Genomic DNA, 26,304 nt, shown 5'->3' on the forward strand with positions numbered 1-26,304 from the left:
TTCAGCAATTTCTGAATGCTCTTTTGAATCTAGACTCCAGGAGTGTCCTGTCTCAGCCCCCGTCACCTTTCCCCTCTGTGCTTCACACACGTGCCTTTGTCACTCCAGTCTGCTCTTAGAGCATTCCTGCTCACAGACCTGTGAAGAGCCAGCAGGCCCTGGAGCAGTGGCCAAGTCTCCAGTCTGTGGCATGTTAACCCTCTGGCTGGGGCCTTGAGGAAGTGAGGGGCTGACATTTAAGTTGCTGCAGAAGCAACTCAAGGTGCCTGTGCGGTTCCGGTCAGTTGAGTGTTCGACTCTTGGTTTCAGCTCAGGTCTTTATCTCACGGTTCTTGGGTTCTGGGTTCGAGCCCTGCATCAGGTTATTTGTTGTCAGTGCAGAGCCTGCTTTGGATTTTCAGTCCCCTTCTCTTTCTGCCCCTCCCCCCCAAACTAAACATTGAAAAAAAAAAATAAGTTGCTGTAGATCCCTGATGGGGAACCAGGCGTGTACAGCTATTTTTCCAAGGCAGTGATGCTTGAGTGGCACTTAACCCTTTGGAAGCCTTCAGGATGTGGGTCCTGACACCCAGTCCTCCGCCAATCCCCCCAGTCCGGCTCCCTGCTCTTGATTGTTACTCTCAACGTCAGTGCAGCTGTCCCCATCAGCGGCTCCTGCAGCTCTCTGCCAGGAGACAGGGGCCTCACCAGCTAGAACGCCACCCTGTCTCCTCCATGCCAGCTTTGCCATGCCCCAGCATCCTGTGATCCGTTCCTCACCAACTCAGTTATTTTTCAACACAAATTTGCTTTGCGAGACCTTTATAACAGCACATAGAAAGATCGTTATTTGATAATATTTTACTCTGAACCCACTGCCATGTATGTTTTCAGAGTTGTTCCCTGTCACCCCCCAATTTTCTGCTTTCTTTATGGTTTGTCTAGAATTATATCACTTTCTTGAGCCCGTTTTGGTAAATCATATTTTTCTACAAAAGTATCCACTTTATTTTAGGCTTAAATTTTCTTGTACAGAGTTGTGTAAAGTGATTATTTTATTTTATTGTTTTAATATTTTTTTTAATTTACTTTTGAGACAGAGAGAGTCAGAGCATGAGTGAGAAGGGGCAGAGAGAGAGGGAGATACAGAATCAGAAGTAGGCTCCAGGCTCTGAACAGTTAGCACAGAGCCCGACGTGGGGCTCGAACCCAGGAACGTGAGATCATGACCTGAGCTGAAGTCAGAGGCTTAACTGACTGAGCCACCCAGGCGCCCCAAAGTGATTATTTTATAATAAAAAAGAGACTCTTCTGTATCTATGGTTATTTGCTTCTTTTTTAAAAATAATATTTATTTTCAGAGAGAGGAAAGATGAGCAGGAGAGGGGCAGAGAGAGGGAGAAAGAATCCCAAGGAGGTTCCTCATTCTCAATACAGAGTCTGATGTGGGTTCAAATCCACGACTGAGAGATCATGACTTTAGCTGAAATGAAGAGCTGAACATTTAACTGAATGAGCCACCCAAATACAGGGATGGTTATTTACTTCTTGCTTGTGTGTGTGTGTGTGTGTGTGTGTGTGTGTGTGTGTGCGCGCGCGCATGTGTGTGTGTGTGTGTGTGTTTAATATTTTTTTGATTAGACTAACTAGTGGTAAGAATTGCATTAGTGAAGTGTGTATATATGTGTGTGCACATGTGTGTGGATTTAATAGTTACACTACTGTAAAGATGATAAAGGGATGGGAATGGCTTGGAATCATTCTTGCAGTATATTCCTTTTGTGCTGCCTTATTCTAGTCCAATTTCTTCACCAAGATGGTCAAAGGAATGTCATGCATATTGGCAGGGTGATATTAATTAAACACTGTCATAAAGCCATAATCTATTTAATAATGTGAAGCATTATAATGAAATTTACATCTGAAAAAATTTCAAAAATTCTAGTCAGTATATTCATAATTCATGTAAAAGTTGTCTTGTACTAAACATTTTTCAAGGAGGCTAGCTACAGAAGGTGTTAAATGCCTTTCAAAATCATAAGCATGTACTTTACACAAATCTATGCAAACTAATGTGGCTCATTTAGAAGCAATTTAGAAACAAGTTGTCTTTTGGGGGGCTGTTTTTTGTCAGACACTCACAAAATATACATTTAATATTAATTTGTGCCAGAGTCCAGCTCCAGCAGGTCCAGGACTTCCTGAAAAATGGATGGTGTCGGTGAAAGGGAGTGAGAGAGCCTTGGCTTCTTTCTGATCACCTTGCAGGCATCTCTGCACTGACTGGAGAGTCAGCTTTCTTTATTGAAAAAATGTATGGGGTACAAAACGGGGGGCGGGGGCAATTTTCTTAGACAATGATTTCTGGTGACAAATTCTTTGGCATGTAAAAATTTCCCAGAACATCGATTGGTAGAAGACTCATGCATAATCTTTATCAATAGTGATTGATGTAGGTGACTAGATGCTTATCACATGGGGAAGGAAGGGATCTTTAGCATTCAAATTCAAGGCAATGTTTTTAGCATAGCAAAGGCAAGAGTTAGTTCTTTGTAAGCAGGGGTCAATAACCTGTTTTCTTGAGGGGAAAAAAAACCAGGTTTCTTGAGAAATGTAACATTTGCTCCCATAAATACAAAAGAAGAAACTCCTATAACAAGTTTTTTTCACAAGGTACAATTCACATATTTTTAGCATAAGAAGGCAAGTCACTCCTGATATCAGTCAGTCAGGCGCCTTGGGGGTCGGTGCTCAAGCAGAAACTGAGGGGGGGTTGAGTGGATGCAGACACCAGTCACCATCTGAAGGTGGGGAGGCCTTGCAAACCTGCCTTACTTCAGAAATGTCTCATAGCAAATTTGGAAAACTTTGATAATCTAAAAAAATTAACATTGTTTTGAAGTATTTCTGTGACCATCTTTAAAACTTTATATTAATTATAGCTTTAAAAAATGAAAACTTGAACATTAATTAGACTTATTTTATGGGATGGTCTTATTTTATGGGTTGTTGCATAGTTGATAAAAGCTATTTCTTTCATGATAATAATATATTGTTATTAATTCTATAAACCTATAACCTATGACACTGAACTATGACCCTAGAGTCCCCATTGCAATAACACAAAAATATATTTCAATCTACATATAGTCAGCATTTAAATGTATATTTCTTGGGGTGCCTGACTGGGTCAGTCAGTCGAGAATGTGACTCTTTTTTTTTAATGTTTTTTTTTTTTTTTTGAGAGAGACAGAGAGAGTCAGTGTGAGCAGGGAGGGTCAGAGAGAGAGGGAGACACAGAATCCGAAGCAGACTTTAGGCTCTGAGCTAGGAGAATGTGACTCTTTAACTCAGGGTTGTAGATTCAAGTCCCATGTTGAGTATAGAGATTATTTAAAAATTAAATCTTAGAAAAATAAATATATTTATTTGTCAATAATGAAAAGTTTCTTGTAAATGAGAAAGTTGACTGAGGACAAAGTACTAAGTGACAAAATGTTGAATTATTTTATCTAGTTTTTTCCCATCACAAAGGCTGAGTCTCTGAACAAGCTATTTCAGTCAGTGTTTGCAAGATACACTGGCCAGGACCCCTCATGCTTCTTTCACTGGGAAGCATTTTATCTATTTTTTTCTAGTTATTTTCTTCTGTTCTTCATAGGTTCAATTCAAATCTCTTTAAAAAAAGCTTTCCTTCATCTCTCAAATTTTGAAAGGGTCTATCTATCATCTATCTATCTATCTATCTATCTATCTATCTATCTATCTATCTAATTTCTTCCCTCTCTGTCTTATAGTCTTCTTTGTAGCATGTATGATATTATCTAGAAATATTAATTTTACAATATTTGTTTAATATCCACATCCCCTGATAAAATGTAAGCTTCATGAGGGCAAGAATGCTGTCTGGCTAGCTCCCCATGTCTCCTCAGCACTTAGGAGAGTAAAGGCAGAGAAGCAAGCAGATTATGCATAGGTGGATGGAGGAGCATGGAGCCTTTTTCACACAGTTATCAATACTTTGCTCCGAGGGGTCATCTCTGATTTTATGGGATGAGACAGCCTCACATTCTACTACTACTTCTTTTCAGGAGTCAGACAGGAGTATAGTTTGTTTGAGACTTCCTTTATATATTAATATTCATTAAAGTTGATAACCAGTCAATTCCAAAATGATTAGACTTTGTTACTAAGATCTTCAGATGACTTGATGTCTCACAGGGCAGGTTTGATTTGGTGAAGTAAATCACCCATTCTTCTGTGTCACCTTTGATTTCAACTGAAGTGGAAGTACTTTGGGCCAAATTGTTTCTGGGTTAAATTCAAGTGTTATCAGCCCAAGGAGCCTTGAGCCAGTTCTTTTTGGGAAATTCTATACACCAGCAGATTAATTTTCTAGTCTTACAAATCAATCATTCCTTTCTCTCTTCTTTCAATTTATTTTTTTTTAATTTGGCTGGATTGGAAGTACAAATCTAGGTTTCAAGCTTTTCTATAAAAGCTGTTTACAAAGGCAGTTTCTCAAGTATTATTCAAATAATAATTATTATATCAAATATGATGTATTTAATAAATGTTATACTTTACCATCATAACTATCACAAAATATAATAGTTACATTCTGATCCGTGTTTTCACACAGCAAGCCTCTTCCATTTTTCTGGTTCTCAGCTTTTTGATTGTCACATTTCTGTCTTCTTGGGCTCTACTCTCCCTATCTCTTGGTCTGATTTTTTCCATGGTTTGGAGATCAATATAACTAACTCTTCACCTGACAGATTCATTGTTTAGAATCAAAATTTCAGACTATCTGGAGAGGACCATGTATAAAGTATTATCTGAATCTTGATACAAGGGCTGATTCCTGAAACAGGCAAGTTCAGATTTATGCTTGTGAGAGACACCTGGGGGGCGTGCAGGAAGAGTCATAGAATACCCATGCAAACTTGAAACAAAAAAAATCTTGGTTTATTAGACTCTTTGACTGACAACTGAGTGGGAGGGAGTTCATTTCCCAGAATCAGTCTGAATACCATTAAAAGAGTATCTTGAAATTGCTCGAACATTTTATCAGAAATGCTAATTTCTTCCAAGAAGAAGGTTATGAATTACTTTTCATGCAAAAAGGAGCAATAGATTTGGGACATCATTTCTGCTTAGCAGTTTCTCCTATAGACACCCCAAATACTGTATTTTAAAATTTAATTCATCATTTTCTCTCCTCCACAAGTCAAATCTCTACCTCCTCCTGTGTTTCCATTAAAGACTGTAGCTTACATGGTAGAACTCTTGGAATCATTCAAGACAATTTTTTGTTCCTTCATCCTCAACAACTACGTAGTACTCATGCCTGTCATTTCACCTGTTAATTTTGGGTAATGCATTTTGCTTCACTCTATTCTGACTATTCCACCCCCCTGAGGCTCTCCTTGCCTGTTTACCAGGTGAGTGTGGCAGTCTTGTAGGTGGTTAGCAGTAACCCCCACACATCTAGCCTCCAGGCTTTGCCCAGAATGACCTTGTGCAAATGAAATCTGACCCCAACACCGTTGTTGTAATCATTCAGAGATATCTCCAGAATCCACATAATGAAGCCCAATTCCCTTAAAAGGCTTTAGAAGATTCGTGAAATCTTACCTACGTCTCTTGTATCCTGCCTCTTTTAGTTTCATGTTTTGTGGTTTCTGCTAATGTAGTAGCTTCCACTGAGACTTCACAAGTTGCCAGAGTTGGTCACTTGAAACAACAAAGACTGGCTTTCCATGGGTCTGGAAACTGGGTCATCTGCTCAACTTATCATAAGATTGAAACCAAGCTGTTGGTGGGGCTATGCATTTTTTTCTGCCAGTCAGTTACCTCTTTCAAGCTCCCAGGGTTGCTGACAGCATTCAGGTCCTTGCAGTGGTAGGGACTGTGGTTTCTATTCCCTTGCTAGCTCTTGGCCAGGGACTGCTCTGAGCTCTTTCAGGCTCCTCTTAGTCCCCTTCTCTGTGGCCTCCTCTACAGGCCCTCTCACACTTAAATCTCTCTTTCTTCAGGAAGCCCCAGATCCTACTAAGGGTTTTTCTGGGTAGGTCAGGTATGCCCAAATGAAATCAAAGGCAACTGAATAATAACCTAATCATAGCAGTGACATCTCATAAAGGTTTGCATTTCTTTCTGGACCCAAGAGAATAAAGTGGAAATCTTAGCGAGGTTGACCTAGAATTCTGCCTGGTCCCAAGAGCCAACAGGTGTGGATTTGCTGCACGTGCTATTTCTTATGATGAAACTTTCCTTCCTCACTTTTGCTCCCAGTTGGTTCTTATTCACCATTTGAGATTTTGCTTAGGCATAATATTCTACAGAATAAGTGCTTTCCCTGAATTCACAGGATTGGCTAGGTGTTCCTCTGATTTGCTGTTCAAGTACTATGCATGTATATCTCCTGGCATGAGTCTTATTAACCTAAGATTGTTTATTAGTTTCCTAAGGGTAGATTATTAGTCAGATGATACCACCATAACAAAGTACTATAGACAGTGGCTTGAACAATAGACGTTTATATTTTCAATATTCTGGAAACCGGAAGTTCAAAGTCAAGATGCCAACATGGTCAATTTCTAATCAGATCTCTTTTTCTGGCTGGTAGGTGGCCTCTATCTTTCTGTGTGTTCACATGACCTATTTTCTATGTGAGTAAAGGGAGAAAGAGGGAGAGGAAGAGAGGGGGAAAGAGAGCTCTTTGGTGCCTCATCTTACAAGGGCACTAACCCCATCATTAAGGAAACAAATTCTCATGATCTCTTCTAACCCTAATTACTTTTATAAATTACCTGCCTCCAAATGCAGTCCTGTGAGATGTTAGGGCTTCAATATATGAATTTGGGGGACATGTTTACTCCATAACAGGTAGGGATGGTGACTTCTTCCTCTTTGTAATACAAATGCCTAGTGCCCTTTCAATAATATTTCTCCCGTGTAAGTACTAACCAGGCCAGACCCTGCTGCGCTTCTGAGATCAGACAAGATAGGGCGCGTTCAGGGTGGTATGGCCGTAGACCTTTCAATAATATTTCTAACTGAACTAGTCTTGCAGGGCCAAACTCATCATTTCGATGTCTTTTGTTTTTGACCTCTATTATTCAATTTGTTTCTACCTGCTATGCTGTAATATTGCTTTATATTCTTCTAAATAATTTAATTCCCCAACTTTAACTTTGACTATACCACTTCATTAGCTAATTACTACATAAAATAAACTCAATATTCCTTAACCTGCTCTGGCTAGAGGTCTAGAGAGATACAAGAATACTGGGATAAATATTTTTCTTCTAATTTCAACATTATAGCCTAAATCTCAAATAGAAAGACATGAATATTCTATGGTAGGGGATTAGTCATGGTAATTATATATTAACAAGAGTAAATAATGTATTCATCAAAATGATATTGTAGAAAATAATAGCATCAAATAATAATCATGCTGGAATGTTAAGTAAAAATTGATTTAAAGAAAATATATTTTATTATATTATTTGTTTTCCTATCTAATTCTCTGACCCCTTCACATATATGGGTGATCCTTGATGAAAAGAGTTATGTTTTATTCATCATTATGTCCCTGGAACCCAACAAGGTTGCTTACAGACAGTAAACACTGAAAAATATTTATTGCTTTGAGCAAACTGGCTTAAACAAAGTAGGAGAGATATAAAATGTGAAAATATTTTTAGTAATCCAAATATACACATATCATATATTATTGTGTAATATTAAATGTCAAATATGTTACATACAGTTTGAGGTAAAATTAAAACTATCAATGTAATTATAAAAATACATTCCCTTTGGAAACTGAGGGAATTGCACTATTGTGTTCTAAGTACAGGAACATTTTTAAAATGTTGTTTATTTACTTATTTTGAGAGAGAGAAATGGGGGAGGGGCAGAGAGAGGGAGAGAGAGAATCCCAAGCAAGCTCTATGCTCAGCACAGAGCCCATCTTGGGGCTTGATCTCAGAACCATAAAATCATGACCTCAGCCCAAATCAAGAATCAGATGCTTAACATTGAGCCACCTAGGCACCCTGACACTTTTCTCATTTTAAAATACTTCTTTCCTGGTGTCGTTATCATATTATTCTAATTCTATAAATAGGCTAAATGTATTGCTCTTTAGAATTCTTTTGATGTTTTCCTTACTTATGATTTATATAGATTGTCTAAAACCTAAATGTATTCTGACACACCTCTATGAGTATCTGCAGGTAAACGATCCTCTAAAAGCCTGCGGCTCTAATGGTCAGAAGTCACTAGAGGAACAGTTCAGCTAGTCAGAATGACAGTCCTGAAATTGTCAATCAATGAGTTGTGGATTATATTGTCTGTGTGTTTTTTCATTTTCCTAACTAAAGAGGCTAGTAATTTTCTTGTTGCGGGTCCCCTGGATTTATTTAAACCACTATCTCTTGACATAAAGAATGCATTCTTAAATTATTTCAGCAGGATCTGCAATAAGAACAAAAATAATATATGTCTGTTTGTATTTACTAGACAATAACTTATATAACCTGAGCAAACTAAGCACAGCATCTTGCTGTATTTTGTAATCAAAATAGAACTATCAGGCATAAATATTCATTTATTTATTTAACAAATATTTGTGAAATATTATCCACTATCATGTTATGTTAGAAAGTAACTTTATTTTTTTCACATGTTTTTAAATGCTTATTTATTTATTTATTTTGAGATAGAAAGAGCAGGGTAGGGACAGAGAAACAGAATCTCAAGCAGGCTCTGCATTGTCAGTGCAGAGCCCAATGCAGGATTCAATCTCACGAACTCTGAGATCATGACCTGAGCTCAAATCAAGAGTCTGATGCTTAGCCAAATGAGCCATTCAGGTGTCCCTAGAAAGTAATTTTAAAATAGTAAGAAAGGGGTGCCTGGGTGGCTCAGTTGGTTGAGCCACGGACTCTTGAATTTGGTTCAGGTCATGATCTCACAGTTTATGAGTTTGGATGCCACACTGCAGAACCTGCCTGGGATTTTTTTCTTTCTCTCTCTGCCCTTTGCTTGCTCATATTCTCTCTTTTTCTTTCTTTCTCAGAATAAATAAATAAAATTAAAAATTGGTGAGTAATAAAGACATATACTGTCTTCTCTGAAGCTTATTTATTTTTGGTTTCTGTGCACTTACTTGTTTAGGAATAAGTGGTGAGAACAGGTAAATTCTACTCTCAGCAAATTTGAGTGAGGCAGTACAATGTTACTAACTATAATCCACATGTATTCCGTTAGATCTTCCAACCTTATTCATTCTATAACTGAAAGTTAGTATCCCTTGACCAAAATCTGAAATCTCCCTTCCTCTTTTTTTATGAGTTTTACGCCGCCTTTTTTTTTTTTTTTTTTTTGGCCAAGTTTGATCTTAATTTACCTGTATACTATTCTACCTCTACTAATTTCTTCCAGGTGTCTTAGAGAGGGGTGTTTTTGACCCTCTCAGGAGAAACTCTTTCTGTCCATTTGATCTTATTTGATAAGCTATGCCTATAATATTTTTCCTGTGTGATAATTCCAACATGTTTTTCATTAGTTCCTATTTTTAACCTTACAATGATTACACTCTAAACTCCATTAAAGCAAGTTGTGTGAACTGACTCTCTTCACATGAGAGTGCTCAGCACTTCGTGGTTGTTATTAAGCTTGTGATAAATGTTGAATAAATAAACATAACTGTTGATTGCCTTTAGAAAATTAGCAACAGAGGTCTTTCTTGGATGCTGATAGTTCTTCACCATCACATTTATTGAAAGAGAAGAAAGAGGTCCTTATTCTTCCTGCCTTCCCACTCTCTCAACTCACTGTAGTCTTGTTTTTGCTTTTATCTCTCCTGTGATATGGTCTTGGTTAAGATTAAAGTTGATCTAATTTCTTTCTTTTTAATTTAAATGTTTTTAATGTTTATGCATTTTCTAGAGATAGAGAGAGAGAGAGAGAGAGAGACAGAGCGAGCATTAGCAGGGGAGGGGCAGAGAGAGAGGGAGACACAGAATCTGAAGCAGGCTCCACGGTCTGAGCTGTAAGCACAGAGACCAATGCAGGGCTCAAACTCAATGAGCCACAAGATTGTGACCCGAGCCATAGTTGGACACCCAACTGATTAAGCCACCCAGGAGCCCTGATCTAATTTCTTAATGTGATATGTTATTTTGGCTTTTGAATATTTAAATGATCTTCTGACTTTTAATAATGTTGATCATTCCTTCTTCTTCATGAAACTGTCCATTGCTTTGTCTTCTTGAATATATTACTTGCCACCTGACTAGGACTTTTCATTTTTATTTCCTTTCTTATTTTCCTTTCCCTTGAATATTGGTCATTGAACATTTTAAGGGTTGTGCCCCTAAATTCATCTCTCTTCATTTTCAAAGTGTTCCTTGCCTTATTCACTCCTTTGACTGAAATTGGTACTTAACACAACTTGTGTTTCCAAAACCTTCCTCTTTCCTAAGTCCCAGACTTTTATTCCTATCAAACAGCACTGAATGCAACCCAAGGCATATCAAACTGAATATTCAAATTAGGACTCATCTTACTTACCTTCCTCTTGATTTGCTCTATTTAGGGTTTACCTGCCCAGCCTCACAAACTGGAATCTGGAAGCCAGGGTTGACCTCTCTTCTGTCACAAATTTTACATTTAATTAGGCTCACAAGGCACCTATGCAAGAAGTAGAAAATGATACCTATTACTCGGGACTCTTGACTTTCATTTGGTAGGATATTATCACATTCTTGTTAAAGTTTTGATTAAAATTAAGTAGTTTACTACCATGTGTCATAAAATAACAAATTTAAAAATTCTACGGTGTCTAGTTTGTGAATGATAACCTTGACATGTAGCCTCCTGTGCATAACATGCACAGGCAAGGACCTTCAGCGTCCTGTTGACTTTATCTGGGAGCATTTTGTAAATCTGGTCTGAACATTTTCCTAGTTCACATCCATTTTGTTTTGCTCATATGATGTATTTACAACATCTCACTGGCTTTGCAATGATTTCAGAGCTATTTCATTAATTACCCCTTGGTCAATGTTATCTCTTGGCCTCAAAATCTTTGATGGCTTATTTAAACCCAGCCTCCCATAGGCTGGCCTCAGTTCTTTAGATCGCCCTCTTCCTCCTCCCTTCCCCATGGCATCCACACTTTGGTCAAATGTAGCTGCTCATTATTCTCCCAAGGTTTTCCCCTTATACTTTGAAAGATTTTCACACATTTTCCCTTCCTTAAAATATTCTTCATCTCTTCCCACCTACGAAACAAACTCATTTCAAGTCTTTCGTGGCACTTTCCCTGACAGCACTACCAGAGTTAGTTATGTTATTCTTTATGCTTCTTTAATATTGTGTATATATATAACATTTACCACATTAAATTATAATGATTTGTTTACTTCCTTGTCTCTTTTTCTAGATTGCAAGTTCCCTGACTAAACCACAGATTATTTTTCTTTATAACTGCAGTGCTCGACACACTGCCTGTTTGTTTTTGAAAACATGAAAAACACAGCTGGGAATAGACAAACCCCAGTCACATGTTTCCAACCAAGGCGATGATGGAGCCTGGGGGGCGGGGAATTAGTGTCATCCTCTTTTGGCTTTTTCTTATTGAAGATTATGGTATGGGTAACATAGTCTTGTTACAGGCAAAAATATGATTCTTTGAGAAGTTCATATTTTTTAAAGAGACAATTTGCATGATCCAGAAGCAATGAAAGGATCCATATGTAACTTATTTTCAAATTTTAAAGTTCAATGTTAGATATGCTTTATGCAATTTACTCATGATATCCCCAAGTCTTGTTTTGTTCTTCTTTTGTCTAAGTATGGTTTCTTAGGCAAATCTGCCTCCCTAATTGTATAATGGGGGTGAAGTGACCATATATCACCATTTGTTTGGAAGGTCCTGTTTTATCCCTGCCTTACTAGTAAAAATTATTAATATAATTCCCTTCAATATTAGAAGTATTCTGGTTTGGGTTGTAATTATAAAGTTGTCCTCATTACAGGAAACATTACTGGTTTAATTAGAGTGTCACACAGAGCTTCGAAGGACAATACTAAGGCTTGAAAAAGTATTACTGATTTCATATTTGTTAAAAGAATAGAGTGCCTCTGAAAAGAGTTTGAATAGTAAGACCAAGCAGATTTATTATTTAGTTTCCACTTACATTGTGAAAAGAATCAACAACTTGACATCCTTATCACCACCTTTAAAAAAAATGCTTAATGACCTAAAGTTTCCTTTCTTTTCAATAAAAGCTTCATTAATATCTTAACACAAGTAAATTTGCATATCATCCACAAAAATATCAGGGAGTGTGAAAACCATAGTCAACTGTATAGTCAAAAGGAGTATGGTCCTTTACAAGATTACCCTTACTTCTGATGCCAAATTGCAAGTCCGAAGTTTCCAAAAACTACTGTCAAGTTTAATGATTCAGTAGAAGAACTCAAGAAACTCCCTGAAAACTACACTCACTTTATGCTTACTGACAGGGAAAAATACAGATTAAAATCAGTCAAAGGCAGAACTGCATAGGGTAGAATCTGAGGAACAGCCACATGTGAAGCTTCCATTGTCTTCTCTCTGTGGATCTGGGTCATTCTCTTTCCTAGCTTTGATGTGTGACAATATGCACATGATTCAGGGAATTGCCAAGTTTACAGGAGTACTGGTGTTCCAAGATCTTACTGGCGCCCCATTATGTAGACATTGACTGATTGCTCACACGGTAGTTCCCAGCCTTTATGTGTACTGATACCGTGTGACGCAAAGTCTTCGCATTAAGTCACGTCATTAGTTGTTTTATTTTTTTCCTGGATTTTTTTTTTATGTGGTCACCCTTCACATTGTTAATATCTGGCTAGCACAGGCAGACAATGATCACCTCCCAGAAGCCAAAGGCAAAGGCTAGAATTCTTTTCGGGCAAGGTGAAGTTCTTCACTAAACAGAGTTTCTGCATTCTGATATTCCTAAACTAAAAGATACTACATTGAGTACAGTTACCTTAAGGCCATAAGTTCAGTATCTGGGGTATGGAAATTTTAAGCTAAAAGGACTAAAAAATCTCTATTTAAGCATAGAAGGTTAAATGAAATGTTAGTGAAATGATACTACAATCAAAGTACCTCTGAAAATTATGTTAAAATACCATTTAGTTAAAAAATAAAACCTTTATAACCATACTCATCAGTCAAATTAAAATCTAGGTAATGTAGTTGACTTAATGAGGTCAGTTTCAAAATATCTTTAAAAAGATGAACAGGATTCTTTTTTTTTGCAACTAACTGTTTTATAAATTGATAGTTACTTTAATTATCAGAACTAACCATATGTATATAAAATAAAAGCTTGGACAATAAAATAACTTATTTGGGGGCAAAAAAGAGCGGGGAGAAGGAATTGAGGGAATCTTTTTTAATGTGTATTTAGTTTAGAGAGAGAGAGACAGAGAGAGAGAGAGAGAGAGAAAGAAAAGGAACGAGCAGGGGAGAGGCAGAAAGAGAGGGAGACTGAGGATCTGAAGCAGGCATTGTGCTGAGAGCAGACAGCCCAATCTGGGGCTCAAACTCACAAATCTTGCAATCATGACCTGAGCTGAAGTTGGACGCTTAACCAACGGAGCCACCCAGACATCCTAAGGGAGACTCTTTACCAACACTATTAGAAGTAATGCTGATCATTCCCAAAGGCCCTTCCATTGCTCTATGAAAACATTTCTCCCTCTGTCATTCTCTATAAGTAACTGTAACCTAGTTATCTAACTTGTCATCTTTCCCTCTCCAGTGCCCTGAGGGAATCTTGCTTAGTGCAGGTCTTGGAGTAAACTGCGTTTATTAAATTTTATTAAATGAGTGAACAAATGAATGAGTGATTACTCTCCATTTAAATGGGAGAACTGGATTATTTAGTGAGGGATGCAGGACATTGACTCAGCACAGGTGTTTATGTCCTAATCCCCGAAACCTGACAATGTCACCTTAGGTGCCAAGAGCTACATTACAGATGTGATTAAATTAAGGACCTTGTGATGGAGAGATTTTCCTGGATTATCTGAATGGGCCAATCTAATTGCAAGTATTTTTATGAGAAAGGTAAGTGAATCAGAATCTGGGGACAAGATGCGACCGTAAAGGTCCTTCTTATTAAAGGTAAGAGAGGAAGAGATGTTTGAAGGCTTTACACTCTTGGCTTTGAAGATGGAGGAAAGGGTCATGAGCTTAGGGATGCAGTCAGCTTCTGAAAGCTGGAGAAGGCAAGGAATTTAAAAGATTGTCCACAATGAACTCTCAGAAGGAATGCAGCCATGCTGACTGATTTCAGACTTCTGACCTCTGGAACTCTGAGATGATACATTTCTGTTATTTTACGTCTAAATTTCTGGTAATCTGTTACAACAGCAATAGGAAATTAACATGCTTGGTATCCGCTGCTGTTCATCTACATTTTTAATGACTACCCACAGAGCCTGAAGGGAAGAACTGTTATTTAAAAAGTCTGATAAACCCTGAACTTTTAATCAGGCAGCAAAAGACAATATTAGATTTTTCTATTTTTGTTAAAGCGAGATTACAAAAGACAATGAGAAGGCATTCACAATTCATTCATTTAAAGGGTACTTAAACAATGCCTCTCAAGTTTCAGATTAAACCTAAAGATAGAATTGAACATAATAATCATGGTGTGTGTCCCTCACAGAGTACACATAATTTCAGCTCAAAGTCCAAATGGTTTAGAGAAAGGAGTGGAACAAACTTTCGTTTATGGAAATCAATGCTTGAATGGGGATCATTCTTGCTGGCTAATGTATCAAATGGCTGTTACCTACTGAGCAGATATTGAACAAGTCAATACAGAAGTGAACGTAATATATACTAGCTTTATATTTTGAAACAACAAGCTTCTGTAGGTAGGTAGAAAGAGAAAGAGAGAGAAACAGAGACCTGATTATGACTTGGGATGTGGCTTAGGATGGCAGGACATTCCCTTGATGACTTGAAAAGGGTTCAAGGGAGTCTTATGAAGATTGAGGAGGAAGCCATCCCCAGCAGAGGGAGCAGAAATTAAAATTCTGGATTGTGGAAACAACTTGATGGCCAGGAGTTGCAGAAAGAATAACTGTGTGCCTTAGTGTTCCAATATGGAAATTCCTTCCTGGTATTTCTTAAGAAAGGGATATGTTTTTCTGAATCTTAGTCCTGAGAACAATCAGCTGGGAAAATAGAAAAATAAAACAAACTTATATGCATGAAAAGGAAATGCTGAAGTAAATAATGGAAGGTTAAGGCCAACCAGGACAGCTTCAAGTAGAAAAGAAGTGGCCACAATCTACTGTGTGTTAGAGTTGGTTGTAGCTGTTCCCATAATATACTGTGTGTTTTGGTTTTGTATACAGCTAAAGATGAGTTGTTCTTACAAATAAAATATGTGTTAAAAAGTTTATGTACACACTATATGCAAATCCTTTGAGGGTGCCAAGAAATGTCAAGTTTTGGGAGGAAAATAAATCTTTAGTTTCTTAATTTTGCAAGTGATTCTGTGCATTGCTTTGAACCTTACTAGGAGATCGGAATGTTCTGTTATTCAAATGCTGCCTGGTACTATTCATGGGTGCTTTCCACTACTTGAATATTTAGTATAGGCCACAGTCCTTGGAAATACTAAACTTAATATTTTATTTTTATTAAGTAAATATTTTACATTTCCGTAATAATGACTGGAGAAGATAAAGACTATTAGATAATTATTTATGATTTCGGGGATGCCTGAATGTGGTGGGAATTTTAACTGCATGTTCACAAAATCTGAAGAAATTGGAAAGACTCGGGTAGGTACTGGGTAGCTGAATTACATGAGGCAGAATGAAACAAAAAAACAGAATACATAGGGTCATCAATATCATACTAGGGCTTTAAAAATTACTTTTATCTTATTGAATGGGAAGAACTGCCAAATTTTAAGCAGAAGAGTAACATGATCAAGTTCATTTCCTCCAAATGATCGCTGGCTTCTGTAAATAAATAGATGAAAGGGGTACAGAAACAGAAAAATATTCTTCGAAGCGCACTTAGAATGGGAAATGGCTTTGACCCAGGAAGATGGTGGCAGCGGAGACAGAAATGGGCTTTTTGAGATATATTTTAGAGGTAGAACAAAAAAAAAAAAAAACTGGTGCAATATTAGAAATGTGTGAGCGGTAGCAGGATCCAAGCAAAGGATATATGAGCTTAGGATCAGAGGAAGAGATAAACTATGGAAAATTAATTTTTAAAGCCTTAACCAAACAGCTCATCTTACTATTTAATTTTCATAGTTCAAAGACTATATCTGTATGTACATTCGTTTAGTATGCTTTTATAAGAGACCTTTTAAGAGTCAGGGCCTGTGTTAGATGCTAAGATTTTCAACATAAAAGACGCCATTCTTGCCTTGAAATGGGTCTTGTGCATTGTCGGATATTAGCGGTTTCCTTGGGCTCTACCCATAATGGAAGCCAATAGCACTGCACTTCCAGGTGTAATGATCGAATGTTATATATTGCTAAATGTCTCCTGGGGGCAAAATCATTTTCAGTGGAGAAGCACACAGTTAAGAGCACATTAGGGGGAACAAATAAATAGGAAAAGGTAACTTACGAATTTACTATGAGAAAGTGGTAGTGTAGCTTAGCCAAAATGGCAGCAGGGGGTCACAGAGCATCTGGGTTTCTGGTGAGAGGAGGGGACATGTGGGTAGAGAAATAAGACTGATCAGTCGGTCACGACCAAGTCTATAAGTGACTTGCATGTTAAGAGATTTGGATTTGTTGTGAAGGCAGTGAGGAGCCATTGAAGGATTCCAAGAAAGAGAACAATATGGTCAGACTTATGTCTTAGAAAACGTAACTGAGGCAGCTGGGTGGCTCAGTCGGTCGAGCATGTAACTCATGATTTAAGCTCAGGTCATTATCTTCTGGTTTCATGAGTTCAAGCCCCACATGGACTCTGTGCTGACAGCAGAGAGAGACCGCTTGAAATTCTCCCTCTTTCTCACTCATAAGATTATTTAGAGGATGTTCAAATCGAGAGACTTGACCTCATTAACTAAGGTAGCTGCAGGCGAGATGAATAAATAGGGACACATTTCAGAGAGTGTCAGATGGGTTATAATACAGAAGATGTAGTGACAAATTAGACATGGCGGGACGTGGAGGGACAATGAGAAATGCCGAGGTTTCTGGATAGGGTGATTGATGCTTACGTGAAACCCTTTTTTTTTTTTTAAAGAGAAAGAAATGTAATGATAGACAGCAGTGCACCTACATATAAGTACATAGCATCAAATAAGAACCAAAAAAACCTTGCAATAACCAATTTCATTTGAATTATTTTTTTAATATTCATGTTTCAGTTATAACTGCTTAAAATCAGAGCTTAATTTTGATAAGTCACCATGATCATTTTATGTACCAGCTACCGTCAAATTTTAATCAAACTAGATTGTATGATTTAATGTGACGTGATGCCACGGACACATATTCCAGCATCATCTCACTTTCAAAATCCATTGTCTTACTAACCAACTAATCAATGTGGTATTCATGATGAATTTTTGGCTTATAATATTATTACAGCCAAATTTTACATCATGCTGGAGAATACTAAGTGATGGCAACCTTTTGACTTTTCATTTTGTGAATTTTGTATTACTAATTATAGACAGTTTTATTCTTACACTGTTTTGCTTCTTTCGTAGCCTGATGAGCCATGTATCTTGTTATTTAGAAAGCCCAGCAATGTGTAAAATGTGGAATAGATTTAAAACAAAACATGTGCTCTGATGAGAGCCTGCATATATTATTTTAGTCAAGATGTTTAACAAATGAAGATTTTTATTTCGGTTTACTTTTTCAGGGACAGCCAAGAAAATGCATATTTCCTGAGTAACATACACATATACTGTCTACTCTAAAGCTTGGATGTCATAAGAAATGCTCTGAATGGAGAAAGTTCCAACTTTTCTAGTTTTTTTTAAAGCAACCTGTTCTTTTTTTTTTTTATAAGTTTATTTATTTATTTTTGAGACAGAGAGATACAGCGTGAGCAGGGAGGGACAGAAACAGAGGGGAAGACAGAATCACAAGCAGGCTCTGCGCTGTCAGTCAAGAGACCAATGCAAGGCTCAAACTCACTCCCAAAACCCGTAAGCTCATGATCTGAGCTCAAATCAAGAGTCCGACCCTTAACTGACCCATCCAGGCACCCATAACTTTTCTAGTTTTAAATTAAGAAAGACAGAGAGAAAGTGAGAAGGGAGAAGGAGGTGGAAATTAGCATATTTGTCACAGTGCAGTTGCCCTTAAGAGAAAATTGTTGTCATATTTAAATCTTAGCATAAATGTCATAAAGGAATCTGTTTTGTTGGGGTGGTGGGAGGTAGTGTAGAAATGCTTCAGAATAAAGCATGATACAATGGTGCATTAAATAGGGCAAAGAATATAAATTACATTAGGAAACACTGAGATCCCAGAGTGTCTGGGTGGCTCCGTCAGCTGGGCACTGACTTCCGCTCAGGTCATAATGCCACTTCTCCTGGGTTCAAGTTCAGCTCAGAACCTGGAGTCTGCTTCAGATTCTGTGTCTCCTTCTCTTCCTCTGCACCTCCTCTGCTCACACTCTCTCTCTTTCTCTCGGTCAAAAATAAACATTAAAGAAAAAAAAGCATAGAGACCTTGCATAAAAACTTATTTTGAAATTTTTAAAAATTTCTGTACCACCTTCTTTCCTAGTAGAATGGCAGGCATAATGGGGTTTGCTTTTGTTTTTGTTTTTAGTGGGTTTTGTTTTTGCTTTTGTTTTGTTTTAGTAAAAGAATTATTCTCTATATTTTAAAATCATTGAGTCTAGCCATTTTTTCCTTTTTTTCAAGTTTATTTTTGAGAGAGAGAGAGAGAGAGAGAGAGAGAGAGAGAGAGAGCGGGGGAAGGGCATACAGAGAGGGAGACACAGAACCTGAGGCAGGCTCCAGCCTTCGTCAACAAAGAGCCTGATGTGGGGCTCAAACTCATGAACTATAAGATCATGACCTGGGCCAAAGTCAGAGACTTAACTGACTGAGCTGCCCAGGTGCCTCTTTTCTTGAGAGAGAGACAGAGAGACAGAGCATGGGTGAGGGAGGGGGCAGGCTCCACACCCAGCATAGAACCCAATGTGAGGCTCAATCTCACTGCAGTGAGATCATGACCTGAGCCAAAATTATCAGTCAACCAACAGAGCCACCCAGGTGCCCTATGTTTAGCCATTGTTATTATATCTAATGCTTAGATAAATCTTTATTTTCTCAGCATGGACATTGTCGATATTTCGCCAAAAAACACATTATCTTGTATGATACTATTCCTTTCATTGCAGAATATTTAGCATTCATTAACTTCTAGTATTCACTCTTCCACTTTTTCACACTCAAAAACAAAAACAAAAAAAAAAGAAAGAAAGAAATTAAAAATAAATTCCTAAGCTTCCCCCAAAGGAATAGAATCACCCAAGCATATTAAAGTTACTGAATTCTGAGAATGGTGTTAGACTATATTTTTGAAAGTCTAAATTAAATTTTCTTTAGCCAAATGATGTATGAGCCATATTTTAAGTGTTCCAATGATCTAAACTTATGTGTTTTCCACAGGGAATACATTTTTTTCTATCTTTTGTTTTTTCCACCTTTTTCAGTTGTCTGATTAATTATCCCTGAATCTTGTAGCAAAGTGCAATGGTTTTTATTATTGATGCAATTCTATTGGATGATTGCTGAGAAGTAATGATTTATATTTAATATGTCAAAAGAAAGGATTTTTCTTATGAAAAATCTACAATTCTCAGAAACCTTTACATCTACTTTATTCAAAGTGTATTTACACCATAGTTCCAAGAGAAATTCAACCATATTAATATATTAAAGTTAGTTGTTTAATATTTTTTACCAAGTAATTGATTTACACTGACATATTTATCTAAAAAATGGTAAAAATTGGATCAGTACAAAAAGTGCACATTTTAGATACTATTTTTGTAATGAAAAATGGTTGATTCTTTTTAAAATTCTTCAACCAAGATGTGTGAATTTATGCTAGTGCACAAATAGCCAGAAATTAATATAAGCCATATTTCAATGATTTTTTTGAAGGATATACTTTATAGGTTAAAACGCCTGGAACTACAGTGCTCTATTCCACAAGGTGAAAAAATACATATTTTGTTGAAATTGCATTTTTTCCCAGCCAGACAGTAATTTTTGTTATTGTATAATACATGTATGTTTTGCAAATGCCAAAATGTATAAAGGTACTTACCTTCCCAATATGCTTTGCCAGAATTTTATTTTTATGACTTCATAAATATCCATAAATTATTGATAATAGCATTGGAAAAACAGATAAACTATTGAAGAATTTATAAGTATTTTCAAATTTTAAGAAAAATAACTGTCATAATGTTTTGACATATATTGGCAATGTTTCCAATATAAATTGTGGTGCCTGGTGTGTCCAATGGGTTGGACTGAGTATCTGAAATATGTATAATGGGAACCTAAAACATTAGCATGCTCCATCTTTCTCTCAATCTAAAAATGAGAAAGATTTTTATTGTCTAAGTCTCATTGTTTGCTTACTCTGTAGCTGCAGTACAAATTGAAATGCCAAAAGAGACAGGCCTTAAACGTGATGAATTTCGGTCAGGGAAACCCTTGTCGTGGCTTGCCGGTGGTGATCTGGAGCCTGCTGACTAAGTCAGTTGCAGGCATGGCTTTGGACGCTGCCGTATCTTCTAAACTGTCAAGAGAGACGAGTAATTCATTTAGATTAAGCAGAGCTACATTAAAAACAAAGAAGCAAACAAAAACAAACTTCACAGTGTGTTGGGGCCCAGTAGGCAATAATAACCCTCAAACAATATTTGGCCTCTTGGACCGCACATGTGGCTTCTGTTCATCCTATGATCTTCTCATTTCTTTGCAAAGAGGTATATGCTTTTAGGCTTTTTGGTCAGTCAGTGACCTTCCTTTATTTTCTGGCTCTTTGTCTGTTGTTGGGAGTGAACATAATCCTCTCCCAAAAGATTTGCTTAAGGATAAGCATCCCACCCTTGAATAACTAATGAAGGGCCTTAAGGGATGTATATTTCCTCATAGAATTCTTCAGGCTCATCATATGTTTAAAACCAGACTATTATTAGGAGATTCTTCTTTTTGCAATGACTTAAACCTGTTACTTACTGATAAGAATAACCTTCCCTGGAGCATGTCTCTACTTCAGGGACCTTGAACTATGTAATCCTTAAAGAAATGATGTAATCACCCAGGGTATATAAGACCCTGGCTATCTTAATAAGTGTGGCTTTTACCAACCACCATCCACGCTGTCTGTCTCGTCTGTCTTGTCTGTCTTGTTCGTCTTGTCCGCCTTCTTTTCTAGAGATATTTTCTCCGACACCAACCCCCTACTCGGGACCTTTTGACTGTGGTGCGTGGGTTGGTCCCCTGCAACAGTGGTTTGAAAAACTGGAAGTTTGTTTGTCTCGCTGTTTGGAAAGTTAGCAATCCATGGGTGTACATGGTCATTAGTGACTTAGCTCTGTTTGTCTTTTGCCTCTACCATTCTGGTACTTGGTGTCCAGTTTTGAAGGTCATCTTATTGCCCATTATGCTACTAGAGTGCTGACTGCTATGACATTATTTCAGGCCTCAGGAACATGGAAGTGAAGAGACAAAAAGGGCTTTGTCAACAGTTTGTCCCTTTTAGGAGCCTTTCTAAAAACCAACCAATACTTAGTCCACCAGTAATTTACCGATAAGAAATAGGAGTCTTTTCTGGACATTTTGCCACCAGAATGTAATAGTGGTTATATCTAAGGAAGTTTGCAAGGTATTAAATAATCTAATATTACTTTGTCTCCTTGTCTGCTTTAGCCTTGTGTTGTTCCAATGATCCTGTAAGCTTAAATGCTTGATGGCAATAGTGCTTCTGATTAGGACTATGGCTCTCTTATTTTTCCCTATCCCATTTGGTCTGGAAACCTTATGGTTTCCAAGTACAAGTTTACTATTAATTGTGCCCTCCACATTTCCTTGTATTCTTCTTTCCCTCCGCCCACTATAAGACAAACCTTAGTTTACCTCTAGTCTAAGTCATAGCAGATCAAGAGCTGCAATAAAGGTTTTCTGCTGGCCAAACATGAAGAGGACACAATTTTGTTTTCCACTATGATCTTACTATATAGGAAAAGTCAACTTCAGGTGAAGTGTATCTAATGAAGGGCCTTTTCTTTCCCTATTGTCCCTATATGAGGCTGGTATATACACGTTTCTAAAACATGAAATCCTTACATTTCAAACTAAGAATATCTTTCCTGATTATTGGAGAAAGTCCTCACACACTCCTGTGGCATGTGTACATGAAGAATATACAGCCCCAAATGTGGTGTTAATCTTCTTCAGAACCATCCTATCATACATTCAAATGACAATGAACCTAATAAGACATGGACCTTAATTTTCCCAGGCATAGATAGATTCCCAAAGAATCTCTGATATTTCCTAAATGGCACTAACCAGGCAAATATAGATTTAGATTCTTAAATCTAACTCTTTCTCTTTCTGGAACTATCTACCTACCATATGAATTTAGAGTCCTTTATCTTAAAGACTTTCCATAAAATTATCTTTTTCTACATTCTCCTGTTTCCTCTTCTTCCTTACTGACCCACATTCACATATATATATATATATATATATATATATATATATATATTATAGGAATAAGCAATATATATATATATACATATATATATATATATAATGTGGTATCTATTGAAAGGCAAGATGCAATATATTATAAAATAAATGCTTTTTTTCTTCCCAAGTAGGAAGTGAATGAAGACAAAGCCTGAGTGAAGCATGGCTCATCCTAAGTAAATGGGTTAGATAAGGCAAAAATGAATTCTAAAAGGGTGTGTTGACTCTTCTTGGATACACATCAGTAGCCTAACTTTGATAGCAGAAGCTAAATGTGGACCTGCAATCTGACAATTTGTGTACAAGTCAAAATAGTAGGCCCTTGGAGGATATATAAGTGCCAAATACTTTTGGCAGGGTCATTTAAGTTATAAAAATACAGAACAATATGGGATGTGCTGCTAATAGAATAATAATCGGTGGATAAATTAGGAAGTCAGTTCCCAGGATTCTTCATACAACCATTGCAAATGTGTCAGGATAATTTTGAACATATTGTCACTGACACAGGCTGGATTTAAGGACTTGTGTGGTTTTTATTTATTTCATGTAAAGGATTCTGACTATAGCACTGATTATTTGAGAATGTTTTTCCAGGTTTCTTAGGCCTTAGCAGCATGTTTTGAGGTTGACGGAATAGAATTTATTGAATGAAGTAACATAGAGAGAGCACTCTACTCAATTTATAGAGCTAGAAGCATATGACTGAAACATTTATAAGGTATTGAGGTCAAAAAGGACTAAGGCAATAATATCTCAATCCGCAGAACAAAAGCCTGAATCTCTACCACTTTCTAAATTCTAGGTCCATTTCTTTCCTCTGTAGGTTCAGCCTTTCTGAATGGTTACGTGTATTTTATTTCTCTGTTATGTATAATCTTGTCATGTCTATATGAGTTTTATTGAAGTTTTTATAAAAAGCAGAGTGGCCACAGCAATATTTTGGATAAGCTATCCAAGTTAAATCTCCAATTTGGTCCATTCCATTTTCTTTATTAAAATGTTGCTGTTTTAACTCAACATCCTACTTATGATTGCATTCTATTCTCTATAGAAAGCCTTCAATTCATGACCTCATTCTTTACTTTCTTTGTGATGTAGCTACTTGGCCACATACTATAAAAGATAAAGGGAACAATTTTTCTCCTTTCAATAGTTCCTGCATTGGTAACTGCAAAACTCTAAGCAAAAGAAAATAAATTAAACAAGCTCTACTTCAGGCATCTACTGGTCATTTTAAGGAGTCATGAACACAAGTCTTCAATAATTCTAAGTTTACCAGGGGGAGGGGAATTCTAGCACTCTCTACTAGAATGAGAAATTCACTCTTTATGCCTGTTTCCAGAAATTCCAAAATTGGGGGAAAATAGGTGTTTGCTTTTAAGCAAATATGTATTGAATGCCTATGATGTGATGAGACATAGGAACTAGAAGAGAAAGATTTATAAGAAATGTTCTTTCCTGAAATTTAGAGACTAGTAGGAGATATAGATATGAACATGTTTTATTCTTTTCATTAATGGCAAGTTACCATTCAGTCTTAGCTTAAGGTATTTGCCATAATCTTTTTTGGTAACTATTTTGTTGATTTTCTTTGATTTTCTCATTAATCAGGGGGTAGGAGGCATTGATTTTGAGGTTAGAAACACACACACGCACACACACACACACACACACATGCACACACACACGCACAGCAACAGATTAAAACTGTATAAAGCACAAGGTTTAAATTGCCTAAATGGAAAGTGCAGCTTTTTTGGTAATTGCATTTTAATTGAAATATCTGCTAATGCAGTAAAAAGAGCCTACTTTAATATATATTTTTAATGGATTCCCATGCCTTTCAAAATACCAAATTTAAATCTTGGTTTTAATAGAATTTTCTCAAGAAACAGGAAGAAAATATGAATTTCTAGCAAATACATGAATTATGAAAACCCATATTGAGGGAGGATCAAATAAGCTGGGAAATTATTTTCCCCAACTTTGAGAAGATAATTTGTGGCAGATAATTTCTTAATTTTTTTTTAAATAATAGCATTAATTTCAAATTTCAGCCACCTTATCATTATGATGTAGATGTGTTCACTGTTGACCTCCATTTCCACTGTTATGTCATGTCTCCACTTTCTTGTGTTTATTTTCCCTTCCCATGCTTGCATGGCATTCATAATGGGTACTCAATCATTGCTTATAAATGAACAAAATGGAAATATATAGGAAACCAAAGAAGTGTAGCATAGTAAATGGAAGGTGGAGTCAATCAGTGAGATTCAAGACCCTGGGTAAATTGCTTTACCCCTTAAAGACTCCATCGTCTTGAATATAAAATTCTAATTTTGATCAATTCTAACTTTGATGGACACTGTAGTGTCTATGAAGTTTTGACACTATGCAAACACTGAAATGATAGCTGATGTGATGGTAACTATTACTGACTTTGTGTGTGGGAATTGATGCTTCCGGATATAAATGTTTTCCTGGCCTCTATTTATTGTTTTTATTAATAATTGATTGTAAAATTTATTTGGTGAATTATATTTATTTATTGAGAGCTCTCTGAGTGTTTGTCATTGTGAATAGAACAATAAGCACATAACAGTTTTAATCTTCAAACTATTTACTTTCTTTGGGGGAAGATATCAAGACAGTAACCTGTGTGATAAACACTATGGAAAGTTCTAACACAGTTTGCACAAAGTTTTAGGCTAATCAAGGAGAAATAATATAGTCTTTTGCATTTCAGAGATTGCTACTAAGAAGCATGAAATCCACAGACTTCTCAATACTGAGGTGGAATTTGCTAGGTAGAATGTGGGGGAACAATTAAAAGGGATCTTCTAAGAAGAGAAAGTGACCTGTAAGAAGGTCCAGATTAAGAAATACTTACTAGAATTTTCAGATGCAAACCAACCAGTTATATGAGATAGATATTGACAAGTAATGAGTATTCATGGTCTTTGAATATGCATAGGAATGCCTGTGACCAAAGGGTTTCAGTGAGAAGTTATTTGGGGACCACAGAGAATAATAAAAATAAATCAAAGATGAAAAGGAATGCATTGTTGTCTAAAAAAGAAAAAAAATGTTTCAGTTTTGTTACAGATACTCACCTATGTCTTAATAGAGCCCCTGACATGAATGAAATTAGCACCCTATAGTCAGAGTTTTGAGTGCTCTTAGTATTTTCTTACAGCAGTTGTAGTATACATATGAATAAACAGGCACATTTTTCTTATTATGCATTTTGGCAATATTCTTCTATCTCTATTGAAATACTGCTTTTATGATTTTTCCCAGATATTCTCTTATGTGGCCTATACAGAAATCACTTTATGTCTAATCCTTTCAGTACAATTGATGGTTATTCCCACCAAAGCATGAATATCTGCACCTGTTTTTGAAAGCATGTTAAGTGGATCGACCTGCTCAAATTGCCACATTTTCATACCTATTTTGTGATTCTAATGTCTGATCCTCTGAAATGTTATTTATTAGCTAA

The 26,304-nt window shown here is 36.7% G+C and overlaps 1 protein-coding gene across 4 annotated transcripts in view; it reads left to right on the forward strand.

Moving 5' to 3' along the window:
* BRINP3 (BMP/retinoic acid inducible neural specific 3) overlaps positions 1–26,304 on the forward strand; it is a 414,132-nt gene that overhangs the window by 119,158 nt on the left and 268,670 nt on the right. The gene's annotated exons all lie outside the window — the stretch shown is intronic.

The sequence above is a fragment of the Suricata suricatta genome, chromosome 3 (assembly GCF_006229205.1).
Source record: "Suricata suricatta isolate VVHF042 chromosome 3, meerkat_22Aug2017_6uvM2_HiC, whole genome shotgun sequence".
Taxonomy (NCBI): Eukaryota; Metazoa; Chordata; class Mammalia; order Carnivora; family Herpestidae; genus Suricata; species Suricata suricatta.